Genomic DNA, 21082 nt, shown 5'->3' with positions numbered 1-21082 from the left:
ACAGGTTGCCACCCACCAACAATTCGGCCAGTAGTGAGTCCCATCATGGCTGCCATTTTGCTTCCTGCAGGACGGCAAGGGGGAAGGGGCACCAGAGGCCGATTTTCCCTGTGGGTGATGACAGTCAGGTGACAGTGCTGCTGTGTCTTCACTCCTGACTGCAGCGGCTGTATTACAGCCTGTTTTAGGCCCTATGGCTGCTGGCAACCAGGCTCTATCCTCCCTGGTTACTTCTCAGCAGGCAGGATGCCCCTTACCTACCCCACACAGGCATAGAGACAGGGATTCTAATAGTCTGTCGGCTGGTAACCCCTTACTGTCCCAGTCAGTTGCTATGTCACCTGTTGCAGCTGAGACTACGTCTTTGTCTCCTTTACCCCTTTCCGCTGATTAATTGACCCCGATAGTTGTCCAGGTTTTGCAGGCTTTAGCAAATGCTGGTTTGCCTTCTGCTGCTCCTTTGGTTTCTCCTCTCCCTGATGTCTCTACTGCTAAGTATTTTACTTTATATGCAGGGTCTGAGGAAGAGCTATCAGATCTGGATGCTCCGGTGGATGAGGCATCTGCTAGTATGTCAGTGGGTGATCACAATGGGACTTTCAGTGTGTTTTGTTCCTACGGGTGGTCTTCTGTATGCCGGCGGTCGGGCTCCCGGCGCTCAGTTTACCGGCGCCGGGAGCCCGACAGCCGGCATACCGACACTTATTTTCCCTCGTGGGGGTCCACGACCCCCATAGAGGGAGAATAAAATAGTGTGGCGCGCTTAGCGCGCCACCGTGCCCGTAGCGTTGCGAGCGCAGCGAGCCCACAAGGGGCTCATTTGCGCTCGCCACGCTGTCGGTAAGCCGGCGGTCGGGCTCCCGGCGCCGGGATGCTGGTCGCCGGGAGCCCGACCGCCGGCCAGCCGTAGTGAACCCGTTCCAGCGTATTTGCAGTATCCAGTGATCATTTTAGTTATTTCTCTGAGTCAGTTTTGGATAGCTATGGCATGGTAGGAAGAGAGCTGCAGAGTTTGCGCAGCATGGGCAGTCAGGCACCATAGGTGTGCTAGCCAGTGTAGTAGGAAGTCGCGAACTGCATCCTTTTAACTAGTGATGAGCGGGTTCGGTTCCTCGGAAACCGAACCCCCCCGAACTTCACCCATTTTACACGGGTCCGAGGCATACTCGGATTCTCCCGTATGGCTCGGTTAACCCGAGCGCGCCCGAACGTCATCATCCCGCTGTCGGATTCTCGCGAGATTCGGATTCTATATAAGGAGCCGCGCGTCGCCGCCATTTTCACTCGTGCATTGGAAATGTTAGGGAGAGGACGTGGCTGGCGTCCTCTCCGTTTATTAATGTTGCTGCAAATATTTGTGCTTATTGCTTAATTGTGGGGACTGGGGAGCAGCTGTATTATATAGGAGGAGTACAGTGCAGAGTTTTGCTGATCAGTGACCACCAGTTTTATTCGTTCGCTGCCTGAAAAACACTCCATATCTGTGCTCAGTGTGCTGCATATATCTGTGCTCACACTGCTTTATTGTGGGGACTGGGGACCAGCAGTATTATATAGGAGGAGTACAGTGCAGAGTTTTGCTGACCAGTGACCATCAGTATTATACGTTGTCTGCCTGAAAAACGCTCCATATCTGTGCTCAGTGTGCTGCATATATCTGTGCTCACACTGCTTTATTGTGGGGACTGGGGACCAGCAGTATTATATAGGAGGAGTACAGTGCAGAGTTTTGCTGACCAGTGACCACCAGTATTATACGTTGTCTGCCTGAAAAACGCTCCATATCTGTGCTCAGTGTGCTGCATATATCTGTGCTCACACTGCTTTATTGTGGGGACTGGGGACCAGCAGTATTATATAGGAGGAGTACAGTGCAGAGTTTTGCTGACCAGTGACCACCAGTATTATACGTTCTCTGCCTGAAAAACGCTCCATATATGTGCTCAGTGTGCTGCATATATCTGTGCTCACACTGCTTTATTGTGGGGACTGGGGACCACCAGTATATTATATAGGAGGAGTACAGTGCAGAGTTTTGCTGACCAGTGACCACCAGTATATATAGCAGTACGGTACGGAAGGCCACTGCTCTACCTACCTCTGTGTCGTCAAGTATACTATCCATCTAGATTCTATACCTGTGGTGCATTTTAGTTTTGCAGTTTGCTGACAGTGACCACCAGTATATATAGCAGTACGGTACGGAAGGCCACTGCTCTACCTACCTCTGTGTCGTCAAGTATACTATCCATCTAGATTCTATACCTGTGGTGCATTTTAGTTTTGCAGTTTGCTGACAGTGACCACCAGTATATATAGCAGTATGGTACGGAAGGCCACTGCTCTACCTACCTCTGTGTCGTCAAGTATACTATCCATCTAGATTCTATACCTGTGGTGCCATTTAGTTTTGCAGTTTGCTGACAGTGACCACCAGTATATATAGCAGTACGGTACGGAAGGCCACTGCTCTACCTACCTCTGTGTCGTCAAGTATACTATCCATCTAGATTCTATACCTGTGGTGCATTTTAGTTTTGCAGTTTGCTGACAGTGACCACCAGTATATATAGCAGTACGGTACGGAAGGCCACTGCTCTACCTACCTCTGTGTCGTCAAGTATACTATCCATCTAGATTCTATACCTGTGGTGCATTTTAGTTTTGCAGTTTGCTGACAGTGACCACCAGTATATATAGCAGTACGGTACGGAAGGCCACTGCTCTACCTACCTCTGTGTCGTCAAGTATACTATCCATCTAGATCAGTGGTTCTCAAACTCGGTCCTCAGGACCCCACACGGTTCATGTTTTGCAGGTCACCTGTAGATTCTTAAAATGTGTCAGTTGGTGATACACAGAGCAGCTGCCGGGTGACCTGGAAAACGTGAACCGTGTGGGGTCCTGAGGACCGAGTTTGAGAACCACTGATCTAGATTCTAACCTGTGGTGCAGTTTAGTTTTACAGTTTGCTGACAGTGACCACCAGTATATATAGCAGTACGGTACGGAAGGCCACTGCTCTACCTACCTCTGTGTCGTCAAGTATACTATCCATCTAGATTCTATACCTGTGGTGCATTTTAGTTTTGCAGTTTGCTGACAGTGACCACCAGTATATATAGCAGTACGGTACAGAAGGCACAAACACCTGGCCCATCTAGGAGTGGCACTGCAGTGTCAGACAGGATGGCACTTCAAAAAAATTGTCCCCAAACAGCACATGATGCAAAGAAAAAAAGAGGCGCACCAAGGTCGCTGTGTGACTAAGCTAAGCGACACAAGTGGCCGACACAAACACCTGGCCCATCTAGGAGTGGCACTGCAGTTTTCTAGCGAGAGGATGAGTGCTTCCATCCTCATGTGAAGCTGAACCACTAGCCATGAACATAGGCCAGGGCCTCAGCCGTTCCTTGCCACTCCGTGTCGTAAATGGCATATTGGCAAGTTTACGCTTCTCCTCAGACGCTTTTAATTTTGATTTTTGGGTCATTTTACTGAACTTTTGTTTTTTGTATTTTACATGCCTCTACTATGACATTGGGCATCGGCCTTGGCAGACGACGTTGATGGCATTTCATCGTCTCGGCCATGACTAGTGGCAGCAGCTTCAGCACGATGTGGAAGTGGATCTTTCCCTATTTTACCCTCCACATTTTTGTTCTCCATTTTTTTATGTGTGGAATTATATGCCAGTACCAATAGCAATGGCCTACTACTATATATACTGCGCACAACTGAAATGCACCACAGGTACGGATGGATAGTATACTTGACGACACAGAGGTAGGTAGAGCAGTGGCCTACTGTACCGTACTGCTATATATTATATACTGGTGGTCAGCAAAATTATGCACTGTACTTCTACTATATACTACAATGCAGCACAGATATGGAGCGTTTTTCAGGCAGAGAACGTATAATACTGGTGGTCACTGGTCAGCAAAACTCTGCACTGTACTCCTCCTATATAATACTGGTGGTCCCCAGTCCCCACAATAAAGCAGTGTGAGCACAGATATATGCAGCACACTGAGCACAGATATGGAGCGTTTTTCAGGCAGAGAACGTATAATACTGGTGGTCACTGGTCAGCAAAACTCTGCACTGTACTCCTCCTATATAATACTGCTGGTCCCCAGTCCCCACAATAAAGCAGTGTGAGCACAGATATATGCAGCACACTGAGCACAGATATGGAGCGTTTTTCAGGCAGAGAACGTATAATACTGGTGGTCACTGGTCAGCAAAACTCTGCACTGTACTCCTCCTATATAATACTGGTGGTCCCCAGTCCCCACAATAAAGCAGTGTGAGCACTGATATATGCAGCACACTGAGCACAGATATGGAGCGTTTTTCAGGCAGAGAACGTATACTACTGGTGGTCACTGGTCAGCAAAACTCTGCACTGTACTCCTCCTATATAATACTGCTGGTCCCCAGTCCCCACAATAAAGCAGTGAGCACAGATATTTGCAGCCACCTGAATAAAACTGAGAGGACGCCAGCCACGTACTCTCACTATCATTTCCAATGCCTCGGACCCGTGTAGAAAGGGTGAAGTTCGGGGGGGTTCGGATTCCGACGAACCGAACCCGCTCATCACTAATATAAACTGTGTACATCTAGTGTGCACAGTGTTGTATCAGATGGAAGAACAGGTAACTGTTGTAATTTAGTGAGTAGGGATGTGGTGTCCTTGAGGTAAGTTATTTGTTTTGTGACATAAGGTTGTAACAAAGTGTCCAAGAATTGTGCAATGGGTTGGAATAGTGAACTATTAGCCGAAATGATTGGCATTCCAGGAGGTTTGTCCTTATTTTTGTGAATCTTAGGGACCGTGTACAGATGTAGCCACCTTTATCTTGACTGGCTGAGGCGTTTGTCCTGATCGAGCATACGCAGCGTCCCGAGGTGTAGGGAGGCGCGCCTAGTCACAGAGAGGCGTACCTAATCGCACGGAGAGCGTTTGGCGTTACCTTTACATGTAATACCTGTGATCATCCACCAGATGTCGCTTTTTACAATCACCACTGCGCATGCGTGTGGTCTCCCATAAAATACAATACTGAAATATATAATAAGGACTACTTTTCTAAGGCGTCTCATTACACTGCATACAGTAAATACTTATTACGCTGCATTATTTAATACAGTAAATACTCATTGCTCTGCGTTATTTAATACAGTATATACGGTACAGATGCAAATAGTACAGCATACAGTATATGATCCATCTACAGTACTTTATGAATATGTGAGCGTCCAAGTCCCGCAGACAAAACAACATAAAACCAGTAGTGTATACTGTCGCAAATTGACGTGTTAGAAGTTCACTATTGCCTCTTGAGATTAGGAATTTTGTACAGTATGTTAGCGTCCTAATCCCGTAGCCATTACAGCATAATCAAAACCAATGGATTTATTCATCTGTCTGCGGCGAAGTGGTGAAGTGTTCCGCTTCCTATACTCATAGTCCCGGGTTCGATTCCTAAAGTACGAATGCATGTTAGTTTTTTCCAGACACCTTATTATTATTTTTATTCACATAAACCAGGGCAAAGCTGCAGGAGCGGTTCTACTGTTGAGGTTCTATGCTCCGTACAGTACACATACAATTCTGTAGCAGGGTAGACTCAATAGAAATGGCTACCACCTATGACTCCTTGCCCCATGGAGGCCCTAGGCTACAGAGCAAGTAGCAGTGCAGATTTTGCAGGCTATGGGGCAATGCTGAAGGAGGGTCACAATCCCCTAGCTAAAATACACAGGGGCGATAGGAATAAGTGAGGTCTATGCACATTGCGGTACACCGGACTCGATCGCATAGCACACTGGCAAAATGGCCACTGCCCCTGAACCCCCACCATGTGACAGGCAGCGCTCGGATATGGAGTGAGAGATGGTATAAGTTTTGCAGGCTACGGTGCAATGCTGAAGGAGCGTCACAATCCCCTGGCCAAAAAACACAGGGGCGATAGAGATATGCACTGTATGGTACACATACAATTCTATAGCAGGGCAAACTCAATTGAAATGGCTACCGCCTGTGACTCCTAGCTCCATGGAGACACTCGGCTATGGAGCTAGTAACAGCACAGATTTGAAGCAATGCTGAAGGAGCGTCAGAATACCCTAGCTAAAATACACAGGGGTGATAGGGATAAGCGAGGTCAATGCACATAACGATACACCGCAAAGTTCCCCATGGTTTTGATTATGCCTTTTCTTTGAACACGGTATTTTCCACTGCCTCGCCCTACCCCCATCCCACTTTCCCCTTCCCCCCTGGGAGCCTGCAAAGTACATGCAGTAGACAGAGAGGGAGTTCCGATCAGGTTACAAGACATGTGCAAAAGTATACTACTGTATGTAGGAAAATCCCCCAACTACTCTGATTTATGTGAAACCTGTGTGCACCCTTTCATTGAATGTATAACAAAGAAAAAATAATAATAAAGTGAATGTCACGGGAACATAGAAAAAAATAGGTTGGCACTTTGGGACTCTCAGCGTGGGAGCCTTCATCGCTAGGTTGGTATGGAAGGGGAGACAATTAGCTACTGGAGGGTACCAACCCCAAGTTTCTGTGACCCCCACAAGGCTCATGGCAAGCGTCGGAACCCATGGTGGGTCTGAATTAACGGGCCCATTATAGTCTATGGGAAAATGGGTCCAATTTGCGTACTGATATCTCTGGTTCTGGGTGTCCCAGAGATTAAGCACTGGTACCATACAAAAGAGGAGACTCTTGGCTTTCGGGGCAGACCAACCACTAGTTTATGTGACACTGGAAAGGGAAACGGGAAGCAACCGTGTTTCGGGACCCCTCCAGTTGTCCGCCTAGCTTGCACAGGATGCAGGGTTTCTGGCTAGATAGGAAATACTGTACAGAAATGCTAAGCATGGTAATTTGACATCCAGGAACATAGGGAGGAGTTTTTATCTCTCTCCATTATACTTAGAAAAATTACACTTGCCACTGTACGTTACAAGCTGTTCGTGCTAATTAGTACACTAGTAGAACATACTGTACAGAGATACTAAGGACAGTGATTTGGCATCCACGAATTTAGGGAGGAGCTTTAATCTCTCTCCATTGTAATCTTTCTAAGTATAATGGAGAGAGATAAAAGCTCCTCCCTAAGTTCCTGGGTGCCAAATTACAGTCTTTAGTATCTCTGTATTCTATGTTCTACTAGTGTACTAATTAGCATGAACAGCTTGTAACGTACAGTGGCAAGTTTAATATTTCTATGTATAATGGAGAGAGATAATAGCTCCTCTGTAAGTTCCTAGATGCCAAATTACCGTCCTTAGTATCTCTGTACAGTATGTTCTACTAGTGTACTAATTAGCACAAACAGCTATTTACGGAATGCCAAATCACCGCACTTAGTATCTCTGTACAGAATGTCCTATTAGGGTACTAATTAGCATGAACAGCTTGTAACGTACATGGACCGGGGAGCCAGGCTGCCCAGCTCTGGAGCCCAAATCCAGGCTGCAGGCAGTGAGAGGGGTCCCGGGCAGGTTTCTGGAAGTCAGTTTAGGAGGGAAACTTCCCCCCAGCCAGACTGAACGGCACCGGGGAGTATCCTGACTCTCCCAGATGGGAGAGTCCAAGGAGACCGACCACTCCCCACTGTCCATAGGGAACAATGTTAGGTGTGCATGAGACCAGAGCATGCACAGCTCATGGGTAAACATTGATTGGTTGTGCACCACAGGGCGGGCTTACCCCCTGTGGTAAGGGGTCTTGGAGAGGGATAAAAGAAGGGCAGTTGGCCCATAGGAGTGTGTAATTGTAACATCTTCTTCTGCTGAAAACATCTTGATTGTATGCTGTTGCCCCTAGCAATAGGGAGGAGCCTTTTTAAAGGTTATCTGAGCAATAAACATCTTTGCCTCAAGACTGCTTCATCTTGTGACCTACAGGGTTAGGCCAAACCTAGCCCCGTTCTCCGGCTGTCCAGGGAAGCACCTGACGTCTCCAAGCTCCGCCTTCCGCCAGCTACCGGTAGAGGCCTAGCAAGTGGCTAGAGGGGATTCGTCAACACCACACAGGTGTGGTAAGGCAGTGCGTCGGCACATACAGAGCAGAACCGTGGTTCCAAACGCCACGGCAGGTTAGGAGTTTGGTGGTGGCAGCGAGAACCCGCCCACAACGCAGTGGGTGGAGTCAGTAACAGGCGGTTACTGACGGTAAGCGGGAATCCCCTATGTGGTCAGGCCTCGTGCGGCTTGACCTTCCATTCTGTGCGCAGTCGACGGGAAGCGGCGAGTGCTTCCGTACGGTACCGTCCTGTCACAGAAATTGGTGGCATAGTGGTGGGATATTCCCAGGCGGCTTTTCGTCACCCGATTGGAGAAGCCGAGTTACTCAGGAGAGGAGTAACTGCAGCGCAGGAGAACGCACAAGATGGCGGAATTCAGCGGAATGTCCAAGGAGGATCTGGAGATCGTATGCCAGGGGAAGGGTGTGGATATCCCTTCCAACGCGTCCAGAAGCGTCATGAAGGCGGCGCTCAGGAGCGTGGAGGAGTCTCATCGGGCGGAGGTGGAAAGCACTGACGGCGTCAGCATCGCAGAGGACGGCCCAACAGTGGACCTTCGTAAGGAACCGGTGAGAACCACAAGCCCCGCCCTCTCTCACAGCAGCAATGTTTCCCAGCAATCCCTAGCAGGGCCAGGATCCCAACGTCCCAGGGGGGGCGGCCCGGATACCCTAGCAGATCGGCTAGCGGAATTGGGGGAAAGGGCAACGGAGCAAGAACGCATGCTTGTCATTCGGATGTGGCATGCGGAGCGGGCACCACAGGCCGTGGTACCCCGGGAGCCGTTGTCAGCTGTTGTACACAGATCAGGACGTATTCAGTTTGCCAAGTTTGCAGACAGTGATGGGGACATTGATGGACATTTACAAGTTTTTGAAAGGACTTGCAAACTACACGATCTACCCAAGTCAGAGTGGGTGAGACACCTTGTGCCCACTCTGCATGGACAGGCCTTGGAGGCCTATCGAGGAGTTGCCACGGAGGACTGTGGGAACTACGACGAAGTCGCGAAGGCCCTCCTCCAGCGATTCTTCATCACTCCAGAGTCTTACAGGAAGAAGTTCAGAGACTTGCCCAAGAATCCTAGCAGCACCCATGAGCAGTTCGCTACCCAGCTGCGGCAGTACGTGGTGAAGTGGGTGAAGGATTCGGAAGCCACTACATGGGACGCACTGATCGACCTGATCTGCAGGGAGCAGTTCTACCGCAGGTGCGCCCAAGAAGTGAAGGAGTGGGTGCTAGATCGGGAGCCACCCAGCTTAAAAATGGCTGCCCAATTAGCCGACAAATATGTGGCAATTCGGCCACGGGGGCAGAAGCGCCCCGCCAGCAGCCAGCTCCAACAGACTGTACCACCAAGGGGACCACCCTCTTCAGCTCATCACCCCCAAAGACAAGCATCTTCCAACCCGGGTGCTCTTGGCCAGCAACCGCACCGCAGCGTCCCTGCAACTGATCAGAGATCATCGGTGCCACGACTGGAGAAGAAGTGCTACGGCTGTGGGAAAATCGGACATCTGAGGATGAACTGTCCTGCATCCCAAGCACCCCAGACTCGTGCCCCAAATCCGAGTGCTGGAGCCCGGCTCGCTTGTTTGACGAGAGGAGATGAGCCTACAGAGACTGTTCCCCCTCCAGTCAGTCCGATGGAGTGTGGCGAGAGACAGGTGCACTCTGCGGAGAGAGTCACCTGCATGGCCAAACAGCCCCTACACAACATGTGGAGGCACCTGCAGCCGGTCCACGTGGGACCCCTGCAGGGAGAAGGCCTAAGAGACTCTGGGGCCTCAATCACTGTGGTGAGCCCCCACCTTATAGATCCTGCTGCAGTATTGCAGGGTCGCACTGCCACGGTCACCCTGGCAGAAGGAACAGAAAAAGCGGTTCCCATGGCAAGAGTCTACCTGGACTGGGGAGCTGGACCAGAGTTGCGAGAAGTTGCCGTCATGGATGGTCTCCCAACTGATGTGGTCCTAGGAAATGACCTGGGTGGTGGGATCGTCACTACGTTTGTTGGCGCCATTCCCCGGAGTCAAGTTCCAAACCCACCGTTGACATCAGCTACTCCAGCACAGCCCAGAGGAAAAGACTACAGCTGCTAGACAACTGCCAGCACAGCCAACCACAGCATCAACCAGCCCAGAGGAAAAGATTACAGCGGCTAGATCAGTACATCGACCCCGCATGCCTTTTGCCTCTGGTATGCCTACGTCCCCTAGCAACGCAGAGGATGTCGGTTCCAGCTCGTGTAATCCTGTGGGGGTGCCCAATGATGCTCCTGACCCAAGTGGTTTGCCAACTCCGGCGGTGAGTATGAGAAACCACACTGACTTTTCCATGACTGACCCCTACCAGACTGACCCTAGTAGTCCCCACCTAGATCCCCCTGTAGAGTGTCCCAATTTAGGAGAGATTGAGGGCCACAGGCAGGAGTTTAGGGAGGCTCAACTCTCTGACCCATCCCCGAAAGGCATGAGGCGCCACTCTGGCAGCGGCCTTGACAGGGTTGGGGCGGGGAGGTTGACCTGGCGGGAAGGGTTAAGGTACAGGGTAGCCAGGAAAGTGGGAGGGGATAGACCAGATAGGGAATGTGTCCAACTGGTCCCCTCAGGGAACGTTCCTGCGCAACCGGTGTCGGTTGCCAGTGAAACCCCTTTGGACAGTAACCCGGGGACAGACCGTACCCTGAAGTGCCTGACACAGAGCTTACCCTGGTCTGGAATGTCGGATGACGCCCAGACCAACTGTAAGGCTGGTGCCATGCGTTGGCAGCCGGGGCACTCCAGCGGTTGTGTTGTCTCTGGGCCTCTGCCCATAGGAGAACCCTTGCAGCAAGTTGCTGTGGACATAGCAGGTCCCCTGCCTGTGCGCAGTAGATCGGGGAAGACACGCAGCCTCCCTGTAGTGGATGCCACACAGGATCCAGAGGCTGGTGGTCTGGCCGCCATCACTGTGGCACAGGTAACGGACGAGGAGGAAGGAGTAGGCCTAGGTGACAGGGTAGGTTTCCCGAGTCATAGGTCGACGGAGGAGGATTGGAGGGCAGGTCTGACAGTTAGGGCAGACAGTTGCCAGATAGGTATGACGGAGGTGCAGTGCCTGGGGCACCATGTGGGAGGAGACAGGGGTAGGCCCAACCCAGAGGGGGTGGAGGCAACCAGAGGCTGTCTCCGACCCACATCACCCAGACCGGTACTGACCTTAGAACCTGTAAGGCCCTACGGACATGTTGTCATTGACTTTAGTCCTGTAGTGAACCCCTTAACAGAGATGGCTAGGAAGGGCATTCCCAAGTCAGTGGACTTTGCACCCGCTTGCGAGTTGGCATTCCAGTCATTGAAGGAGGCTCGGATACCCGCTCCAGTGCTGATGGCGCACATTCTTGACCAGGACTGTGTGTTACGAACTATTGCGCCACTGCACGGACTGGGAGCAGTACCGAGCCAGAAAGAGCCATATGGGCAGGAGCACCCTGTGGCCTGTTTAAGCAGGAAACTGCTATTGTGGGAGGTGGGGTATGCCACAGTTGAGACACCGTGGGTGGCACTTGTTTGTAACCGGCCCCCCACCGTGGTGACTTACCACCTACCTGTTAGGTGGCTGCAACCTACCTTGGGGGAATTGGACAGACTTTTGTGGTGGAGCCTTGAACTTGGACTTCAGGTGGACTATTTGAACATTCTGCACCCACGAAGAGAGGTCCACTACACTATGGATGAACTGTCTAGGCCAGAGCCTACACCCCCCAGGTAGCGTCCCCTTCACCCCAACGGACTGCGGGACCAGGACCCAAATCGTTGGGACATGGGTCCCTGGTTGACCCGCTTGAATGGGGGGGGGAGGAGTGTGGCCGGAGAGCCCCAGCCACGAGGCAAATGGCCGCTTTGGCACTGAAGGGGTTAACCCCTAGTGCCCGGCGCCATTTGGAGGGACAAAGGGCGCTTGGCGCCAGATTTGAAAAATGTATTGCACTGTGTAAAATATTTGTATTTTAAGATGTGCCGTGGTCCCGGACCCCTCCGGAGACCACGGCAGGGAGGACAGCCCCCCGGCGCGCTCAGCAGTGTGTGCGCGCCGGGGGAGAGAAGGCAGCCGCTGACCGCCGGAGTCCGGGAGCTCCGCTCCCGGCAGCGGTCAGTGTAGCCCCGGGCGCACTGGAGTGTGCGCGCCGGGGAGAAGGGTGAGCGCAGCGGCTGGGAGCTCGGCTCCCGCTGCAGTGTTCTCTGTGAGAGCCGCCGCTGGGGGCCGGGAGCTCTGCTCCCGGCGCCTCAGCCCGTCGGAGGTGGCCAGCCGTGGCAGCCGGGACGGACGTCCCGGGCTGCTAGCTGGCGAGGGGGGTGCGCCGCAGCCCGGCTCCCGCCGGACGCTGCGGCGAGGCTAATAGTCAGCGCCGCTCATGGGGGACCGGGCTAGCCGGCTCCCTAGCGGTGTGGGGGACATTAGGCTGCCGAGCAGGATGGTGAAGCGCTGGGGTCCGGGAGCTACGCTCCCGGCGCCTCAGCGCTGAAACAAGCCAGGGTCACGGCGGCCGGGACAAGTGTCCCGGGCCGCCGGACTTCGGTACAGGGGGGTGCGCCGCTGCGTGCGGCGAGGCCACTGGTTAGTGCCACACTGGGGGGACAGGGAGAGCCAGCTCCCTGGAACCCCAGAGGCAGGAAGGCAGGCTGGAGGATGGGGGAAGCCAGCCCCATACCTCCAGCACTGAGAGAGAGCCCTAGCAGCCAGGCTGCAGGGCTAGGGAAGCCCAGCGCTGAGCGCTGGGCACAGTAGTTAAATAATGACATACAGTGTGTTGTAAGGCACTGCAGTGCCTGAGTATGTAGAGTCTGTGCAGGGCACAGGCTCAGTGTATATTTACAGGGAAATGTACAGTGTGATTTAAATGTAATGTATTTAAAGATAAATTGCACTTACTTGATTGTGTGTCCCAGGAGGGGGGAATCCATAGCTGTGCAGGCTGATGGATTCTCCCAGACCTTTTCCCCAAAAACGGAATGTTTTCCCATCCAGCCTCACATTTCCAAGAGGCACAGGGAGAGAGAGAAGCAGCTTAGCTATGAAACAAGCTGAGTGGTTTCTTGGAGCTCCATGGAGATCAGCCGTAGTGCCAAGAAACCTGGACCGGGGAGCCAGGCTGCCCAGCTCTGGAGCCCAAATCCAGGCTGCAGGCAGTGAGAGGGGTCCCGGGCAGGTTTCTGGAAGTCAGTTTAGGAGGGAAAACTTCCCCCCAACCAGACTGAACGGCACCGGGGAGTATCCTGACTCTCCCAGATGGTAGAGTCCAAGGAGACCGACCACTCCCCACTGTCCATAGGGAACAATGTTAGGTGTGCATGAGACCAGAGCATGCACAGCTCATGGGTAAACATTGATTGGTTGTGCACCACAGGGCGGGCTTACCCCCTGTGGTAAGGGGTCTTGGAGAGGGATAAAAGAAGGGCAGTTGGCCCATAGGAGTGTGTAATTGTAACATCTTCTTCTGCTGAAAACATCTTGATTGTATGCTGTTGCCCCTAGCAATAGGGAGGAGCCTTTTTAAAGGTTATCTGAGCAATAAACATCTTTGCCTCAAGACTGCTTCATCTTGTGACCTACAGGGTTAGGCCAAACCTAGCCCCGTTCTCCGGCTGTCCAGGGAAGCACCTGACGTCTCCAAGCTCCGCCTTCCGCCAGCTACCGGTAGAGGCCTAGCAAGTGGCTAGAGGGGATTCGTCAACACCACACAGGTGTGGTAAGGCAGTGCGTCGGCACATACAGAGCAGAACCGTGGTTCCAAACGCCACGGCAGGTTAGGAGTTTGGTGGTGGCAGCGAGAACCCGCCCACAACGCAGTGGGTGGAGTCAGTAACAGGCGGTTACTGACGGTAAGCGGGAATCCCCTATGTGGTCAGGCCTCGTGCGGCTTGACCTTCTATTCTGTGCGCAGTCGACGGGACGCGGCAAGCGGCGAGTGCTTCCGTACGGTACCGTCCTGTCACAAGCGCCCGGCCCCCTCCCCATTGGTGTTGGTTTATGCCTTAGGGGACTCAGACGCTCGCATTTGTAAAGCACGGTATTTTCCACCGCTTCCCGCTAGCCCACCATTCCCATTATGCCTTAGGGAACTCAGACGCTCATGTACTGTACATGTATTTTAAAAGCACAGTGTAGGTCACCATCTTTTTCCACCGCCTCCCGTTACGCTTACAGTATTAACATTACAGTCGTCACTGACCAATTGCCAGAGCTGTAGATCAATCCGCCACTATACTGTACGATCGAAAGTACTGGATTAGTGGAGCATTAGCCACCCAGTGGTGGAGATGTGTAATGCATGCTGAGTATCTAGAATCGCCTCAACGCGCCTGCCTGTGATTAAACTCAGCTATCGCCTTAGCGTGACTAAACGTCCGTCTTGGCGGAGAATCGGTCAAGATAAAAGTGGCTACATCTGTATATCACTGGGACCCTGGGAGATGTAGTTTGACGTTTTTTGACAATTTTGGGGTCCAGTAAGCCGTCACGTGCTGCTTGAGTCAAAATGGAATCCAATTCCTGTTGGTACATTTCGGTGGGGTCACGTGGCAGTTTTTCATACACTTTTACATCTGACAATTGGGATTCTAATTCAGTTTTATAGTCATTAATGTATTGTATGACTATAACCCCGCCTTTATCCGCGGGGCGTATGATGATGTCTGTATAATTGGACAGAGCTTTAAGGGCAGTTTGTATAAATTGTGATAAATTTTGGGTTGTGCCGCATTGTACTTTTGAACTGAATCATCCATAAACCTGGAGAATGTTTTGATTGATGCGTTCGATGACATGGGGTCAAATGTGGTGACATTCCTTTTTAATTTGTTTTTTAATGTGAAAGCAAGTGGTGAAGCTTCTATTGAAGGTTGATGTTGAAAATGTTCCTTGAGACGCAGTGATCTTGTGAATTTATGGTTTTCCACTTTCCATTCAAACTCCCTATGTTTGTTAGTGGGGATGAAGGATAAACCTTTGAATAAGACATCTAGTTCGGCAGATGTGAAGATTCTAGAGGATAGGTTGTGGATCAGGTGTTCTTTTTCTTTTCTTTTGTGGCCTTTGTGGATCCTTTGATTTTGTCTCCCAGGGCCGTGTAGGCCTGATGGAGGGATGTCGGCTTTGGCCCTGTTGGTGGTCCCTAAAGGGGCCAACCTGGGAGTAGATGGATCATCTGAGTCAGCCATTTGAAAGTCGCTGTCACTGTTGGATGTGGCAGGTTCCCGTCTTTGCCGGTATTTTTTGTTTCCCCAAGATCCTCTAGGATCACGTCTTGGTATTCCCTGGGGCCTGTCTGTGCCTGTCAGGCACTTATATACTTGGTGATTGTCATAGTCGGCCGTGACCGTATGCAGTTTGCCTTTTTTATACTTTAGCAGATCTTTTCTATATTGGTCACATTGTGCTTTTAAACGATTCCATAAATGCTGATGTGCAGGATCTTGTAGAGTTGTTACATGTGTTTCCGACAGGGTTTGTATTTTCGTTTTGGTAAACTTGAGCTCTTTTCCTGCTTCCTCAATGACCAGGATCATTACGTCTAGGCTGCATTTGTTTAAAATAGCTATCCAACGACGACAAAATTCTGCATTGTGGCGTCCTATGGTGGGGCAGTTTTTTGTACGAAATCCCCGGGGAATCATTTTTGATCTAAAATAATCCGACAGCATACTGCCGTGTAACTGGAAGTCTATTTCCCATTTTTTAAGCTTGAGAAGTTGATGGTAGATGTCCTCTGCTGTGGAGGATTCTATGGAAAAGTCATCATTGTTGGTAAATAGTATCTGTGTAATTTGATCATCAGTGAACGACAAAGGGGGTAATTCCAAGTTGATCGCAGCAGGATTTTTTTATAGCAATTGGGCAAAACCATGTGCACTGCAGGGGAGGCAGATATAACATGTGCAGAGAGAGTTAGATTTGGGTGGGTTATTTTGTTTATGTGCAGGGTAAATACTGGCTGCTTTATTTTTACACTGCAAATTAGATTGCAGATTGAACACACCCCACCCAAATCTAACTCTCTCTGCACATGTTATATCTGCCTCCCCTGCAGTGCACATGGTTTTGCCCAACTGCTAAAAAAAAAATCCTGCTGAGATCAACTTGGAATTACCCCCAATGTTTCTCCCTTGGGTAGTTCCATACTAGTGAAGGCAAAGTGGTCCGTTTTGCTTGAAGATGCCTCCATAGTGGTATCAAAGTGCTAGTGCAAGTGATATAAAGGTGCTTCAGTGGTAAAGTGCTTAGTTGAAAAAAGTGCTTAGTGTCAGGGAAAATGCACTGGTAGAAGCTACAAAGGTGCTGATAGTATATTATTGCCCGGTGCCTCTTCGCTAATTAGGGACTTTGCTGGTCCCAATAGATATGCAGTCATGTAGAAGTGGCACTCTGGGTTCTTGCTAGGATGCAAGGACAATACTATACAAACTTCAGTATACGTAAAAGACACAGATCGTAACACCCTGCTTCCACCCTCCAGCCCTTAAAAAAGGACTAGCCAAGTCCCAAATGATGCGTGTAGCGCACATCACCAGTAACCCTGAGGACGTTGAGGCTGCCATAGACAATATAGTGGAGTAATTTACACAACGGGGATATAACCTTCAACAATTAAAACAGCAAAAAATGGAGGTTATGAAATACTCTAGACAACAACTATTAGCTGTCAAACGGAAATCACAGTCTTCACAACTTCTGCCATTTACCACTGAATATACTCTTGCCAGTCCAGTCATCGCAAAGGCCACCAAGGCACTTTGGCCCATTATCACCACTGACAAGGACCTTCCAGGTTTACAACAATACAAACCTTTAATTTGCTACCGCAGGGGACGTAACCTGAAGAATATGATTGTCAAGACAGACATAACCCCATTGCTATCTAAACAACCCAACACCTTCTACAAAAAAACAGGGTGTTACCGCTGTGTCTCATGTATTACATGTAGTCGTCTTGAAATTGGATCAACATTCAATCACCCACATACGGGAAAAAAATACAAAATCAATCATTTCCTGTCGTGTAGTACAAGGTACGTCATTTACATGATTACATGCCCATGCGGGTTGAGCTATATAGGGCAAACTACCCGCATGTTCAAAGAACGCATGGCCATGCATAAGTCATCAATTAAACAAGCGCTCACCACAAAAAGTTCAGACCAACCAGTAGCCAAACATTTCTTACAGGCTGGACACCAACTATCTGCACTCCGATACAAAATTATTGATCATGTACCTCCATCCATACGGGGTAGAGATCGAGCAAGGAGACTGCTTCAAATTGAATCCAAATGGATTTACATCCTAGACACCATTGCCCCTAAGGGTTTAAATGAAAAGATCCTTTGGAATGTTTTCCTGTGACATGCATGGACAGCATCCCCTTCAGTAGTTCCATATTTATCTTTGGTTCCATATGTATCTTTATTTCCATGTACAAATGCCCACTTTGGTATGTGAATTTGTATTTTGGATCTTTTTCACGTTATTTTCACTGTTGCCCTCTCTCTTTCAGAGTGGTGTCCCCGGTCCGGTGGCCACACCCAGCGCTTCCCCATTGGCCGTCAGCCGCACGTTGCATAGCAACGATAAACACGGCTGCTTCCCCCCTCTATGGCGTGGCCATCTCCTAGCAACTACACGTCACTTCCGGCCGCCCCAGCCAGCGGCATTTGGTTACTGAGACAACGCGTGTATACAGCACAGGTCTCATGTTTAAACCCGCCCTTCCGGCCGCTCGAGCCAGCGGCATTTGGCTACTTAGCAACCCCTGCTGGTCCAATCTGGATTCTGGCGCATCAGTGACATCACTGGACCGGATCCACTTGGCGGGAGATCACGTTGATGCACTGCATCTGAGGATCATTTATCCTCCCTATATAAGGTATGTCTTTTGCAATTTACACTATTATGCACCTGATGACAAAGCATGTAAGCTTTGAAACTTTGTGAATAAACAGCATTTTTTCACCTTTACTCAAGACCGGATGAGTGCCGCCTCTCCTTTGCCCTAAGGAAACTGGTATGATATACAATTATTTCCAGGAAGGCACCCCGGCATCCTAGCAAGAACCCAGAGTGCCACTTCTACATGACTGCATATATATATATATATATATATATATATATATATTCATATATATATATAAAGTCCATGGAGGAGGCACTCAAGATGACTTTAGATAACTACTCATAGTCGGTGTTGAAATATCAACGTTTTTAAAAAAATGTAACTTTCGTATATACCATACCTCCCAACAGTCCCGTTTTTTTGGGACTGTCCCGCTGTCCAATCCCCGGGCCGCAGTGTCCCGTGGTGGGGGTGGGGGGGCAGTTGGGAGGCTCCTGTCACTGTTGCTCTGCAGCGGTGAAAAGAAGCTGTGCGCATGTGCACAGCTTCTGTTCACGAGTGACAGAGAGAGAAGGGGCATGTCAGCAGCTCATAGAGCGCGGGGCATGTCCCCTTTAGTGACGGACAAGGGAGGTGTGGCTTACAATCGTGGCATCACCGTGAAGCCACACCCCCTTTTCGATGCCATGCCCCTCTTTGGGAGTGCACAGCGAAGCCGCGCATGTGTCCCTCTTTAATAAAGAAGAACGTTGGGAGGTAATTATATACACACACACACTATTCATTTTTTTATTACTTAATTTGAGCAGTTGGAGCAAACACTTTAAAAAGCAATATTGGTACTGTCGCCCCGATTTGTGTGCAAAGTTAGGTGTTGCATCACAAAACAACATTTGCACTGTGTTGTGCACATCTGTAAATGAGACATTCTGTACCAATACAACACACAAGTCTAAGCAAAGGTTCCAGGCCTATGAAAACTCTCCATTCTTGAGTGTTCACACCACAGTGAGCACCAGTATCACTGATTGCAGTCAACGTTAATCTCGTGTTGAAACAGCTACCTACTGAAAGTAGCTTCTTAGTTTTAAATACAATTTATCAAATAAGATTAAAGCATCAGATGTGACAGTTCAGATTAAGCAGGATTTGTTAACTCAAAATCACCTTTTAAATGAGGTCTCCCATGGCGGGTTTGAACTAGCTTGTGGAAAGTCATGCTTGATGCTTATCCGGAGCTGAACATTATTCGCCTCTTGAATGATACAAAAATATTGCAGATGCTCCAGAACCTGTTATAAAATAAAATATTAGCAAAGTTAAATAATTGTATTCAATCTTCATGGTGATAAATAAGGCTGATTCTGAAGTTATTCTGCCTCTGAGATTCCAGCTTTTATGATGGTCTCTTGTCCAAACTTGGGTGCAACTGAATATATATTTTCTGTTATATGTATTACATTTCTGTTTAAAACAATCTCTTGAATATGCTGTCTTCAGAAAGGGGCCTAATCCGCACTGATAAAATCGCCCGAATCCGCACTGCGATAACTGATTACATGGCACAGATGTATCAATTATCGCATGCAGGGACAGAGCTTGCGAGCAAGCTCTGTCCCTGCAATGCCTGTCCGCAGCATCATTGGGGTATTTTGCGCCACCACTGCCGCCACCGGGTCAACCCCCCATCGCGACTAACCCCCCCCCGTGCCGCATGGTAAATATACGTACCAGTCCAGGGAGCCGATCATTGCTGCTCCTGCAGGGCTGCCGGATCCTGTGCACTGCTGTGACCCCCGGTGCTGTAAAGTGAGCTGCCGTTTTGCAGCGTCACTTTACTGCACTGGGGGTCACAGCGCATGGAGGACCCGGCACCCGGCAGCCTGCAGCAGAGCACCTATCACCGGCTCCCTGGACTGGTAAGTACAGTAAGTTTGTTTGGCTTTGTTTACTTTGTTTTTGTTTGTTCCAAGTGATCAGCTTCGGACACACATAGCTGATCACACTGACCTGTCTAGGGGGCAGAGAAAGCTGTGCAGAAGGCAGTGCTGCCCTGTGATTTTGCCAGCCTGAGCTGTCAAAATTATCACAGAGCTCACTGCGATTTTTTTTTCACATTTTTTTTATTTTAGTAAATCCGTCCCAGATCGCATTTCCTATTATAAGTATGGGAAATGCAATGTAGGTTACAAAATAAAAATAGGATTTTGATACCTACCGGTAAATCCTGTTCTTGTAGTCCATAAGGGATATTGGGGAACACATTAGTACGATGGGATATAGACGGGTCCAAAGGAGCCAGTGCACTTTACATTTTTTCAACTGGGTGTGCTAGTTCCTCCCCTCTATGCCTCCTCCTACAGGCAGTTATAGGTAAAACAGTGCCTGAAGGAGAAATGACATACTTGAGAGAAGGAACATAACAACAATAAGCGTGGTGAGATTTACACACCAGCACACCATAACATAACCTGGCCAGCAACGGCTGTCAACACAAAACAGCAACAGCTGAACAGGTAACCCAGAACAGAGAACCTGCAGAAAGTCACCGCACAGAGGCGGGCGCCCAATATCCCTTATGGACTACAAGAAAAGGATTTACTGGAGGGTATCAAAATCCTATTTTCTCTAGCATCCATAAGGGATATTGGGGAACACATTAGTAAGATGGGGACGTCCCAAAGCTTCCAGAACGGGCGGGAATGTGTGGAGACTGCTGCAGCACCACCTGCCCAAACTGGGTATCCTCTTTGGTCATGGTATCAAATTTGTAGAACTTCACAGAGGTGTTCTTCCCCGACCAGGTAGCAGCTCGGCACAGTTGCAGGGCCGAGACTTCACGGGCAGCCGCCCAGGAAGACCCCACCGATCTTGTAGAGTGGGCCTTCAGAGACTGTGGAATAGGTAAGGCTGCTGACATATAGGCCTGTTGGATAGTGAGCCTAATCCAACGAGCAATGGACTGCTTTGAAGCAGGGCAACCCTTTTTCTGCGCATCATACAGCACGAACAAGGAATCCATCTTTCTGACACGAGCCGTCCTCTTGACATAGATCTTCAAGTCTCGCACCGCATCCAATGCCTTCGGAGGAGCAGAAGTGCCCCAACTGGATGGACTCACAGTAAGTTGATTCAAGTGAAACGCGGAGAC

The 21082-nt window shown here is 49.7% G+C and overlaps 1 long non-coding RNA gene across 1 annotated transcript in view; it reads right to left on the bottom strand.

Moving 5' to 3' along the window:
* LOC134956717 (uncharacterized) overlaps positions 1 to 21082 on the bottom strand; it is a 59222-nt gene that overhangs the window by 8986 nt on the left and 29154 nt on the right. Inside the window, exon 2 of the long non-coding RNA XR_010186122.1 lies at positions 19099 to 19223. This is a non-coding gene — a long non-coding RNA (uncharacterized LOC134956717). The remainder of the gene's footprint in view (positions 1 to 19098; positions 19224 to 21082) is intronic.

This window comes from Pseudophryne corroboree, chromosome 9 (assembly GCF_028390025.1).
Source record: "Pseudophryne corroboree isolate aPseCor3 chromosome 9, aPseCor3.hap2, whole genome shotgun sequence".
Lineage (NCBI taxonomy): Eukaryota > Metazoa > Chordata > Amphibia > Anura > Myobatrachidae > Pseudophryne > Pseudophryne corroboree.
This window is presented reverse-complemented; position numbering and strand designations above follow the sequence as displayed.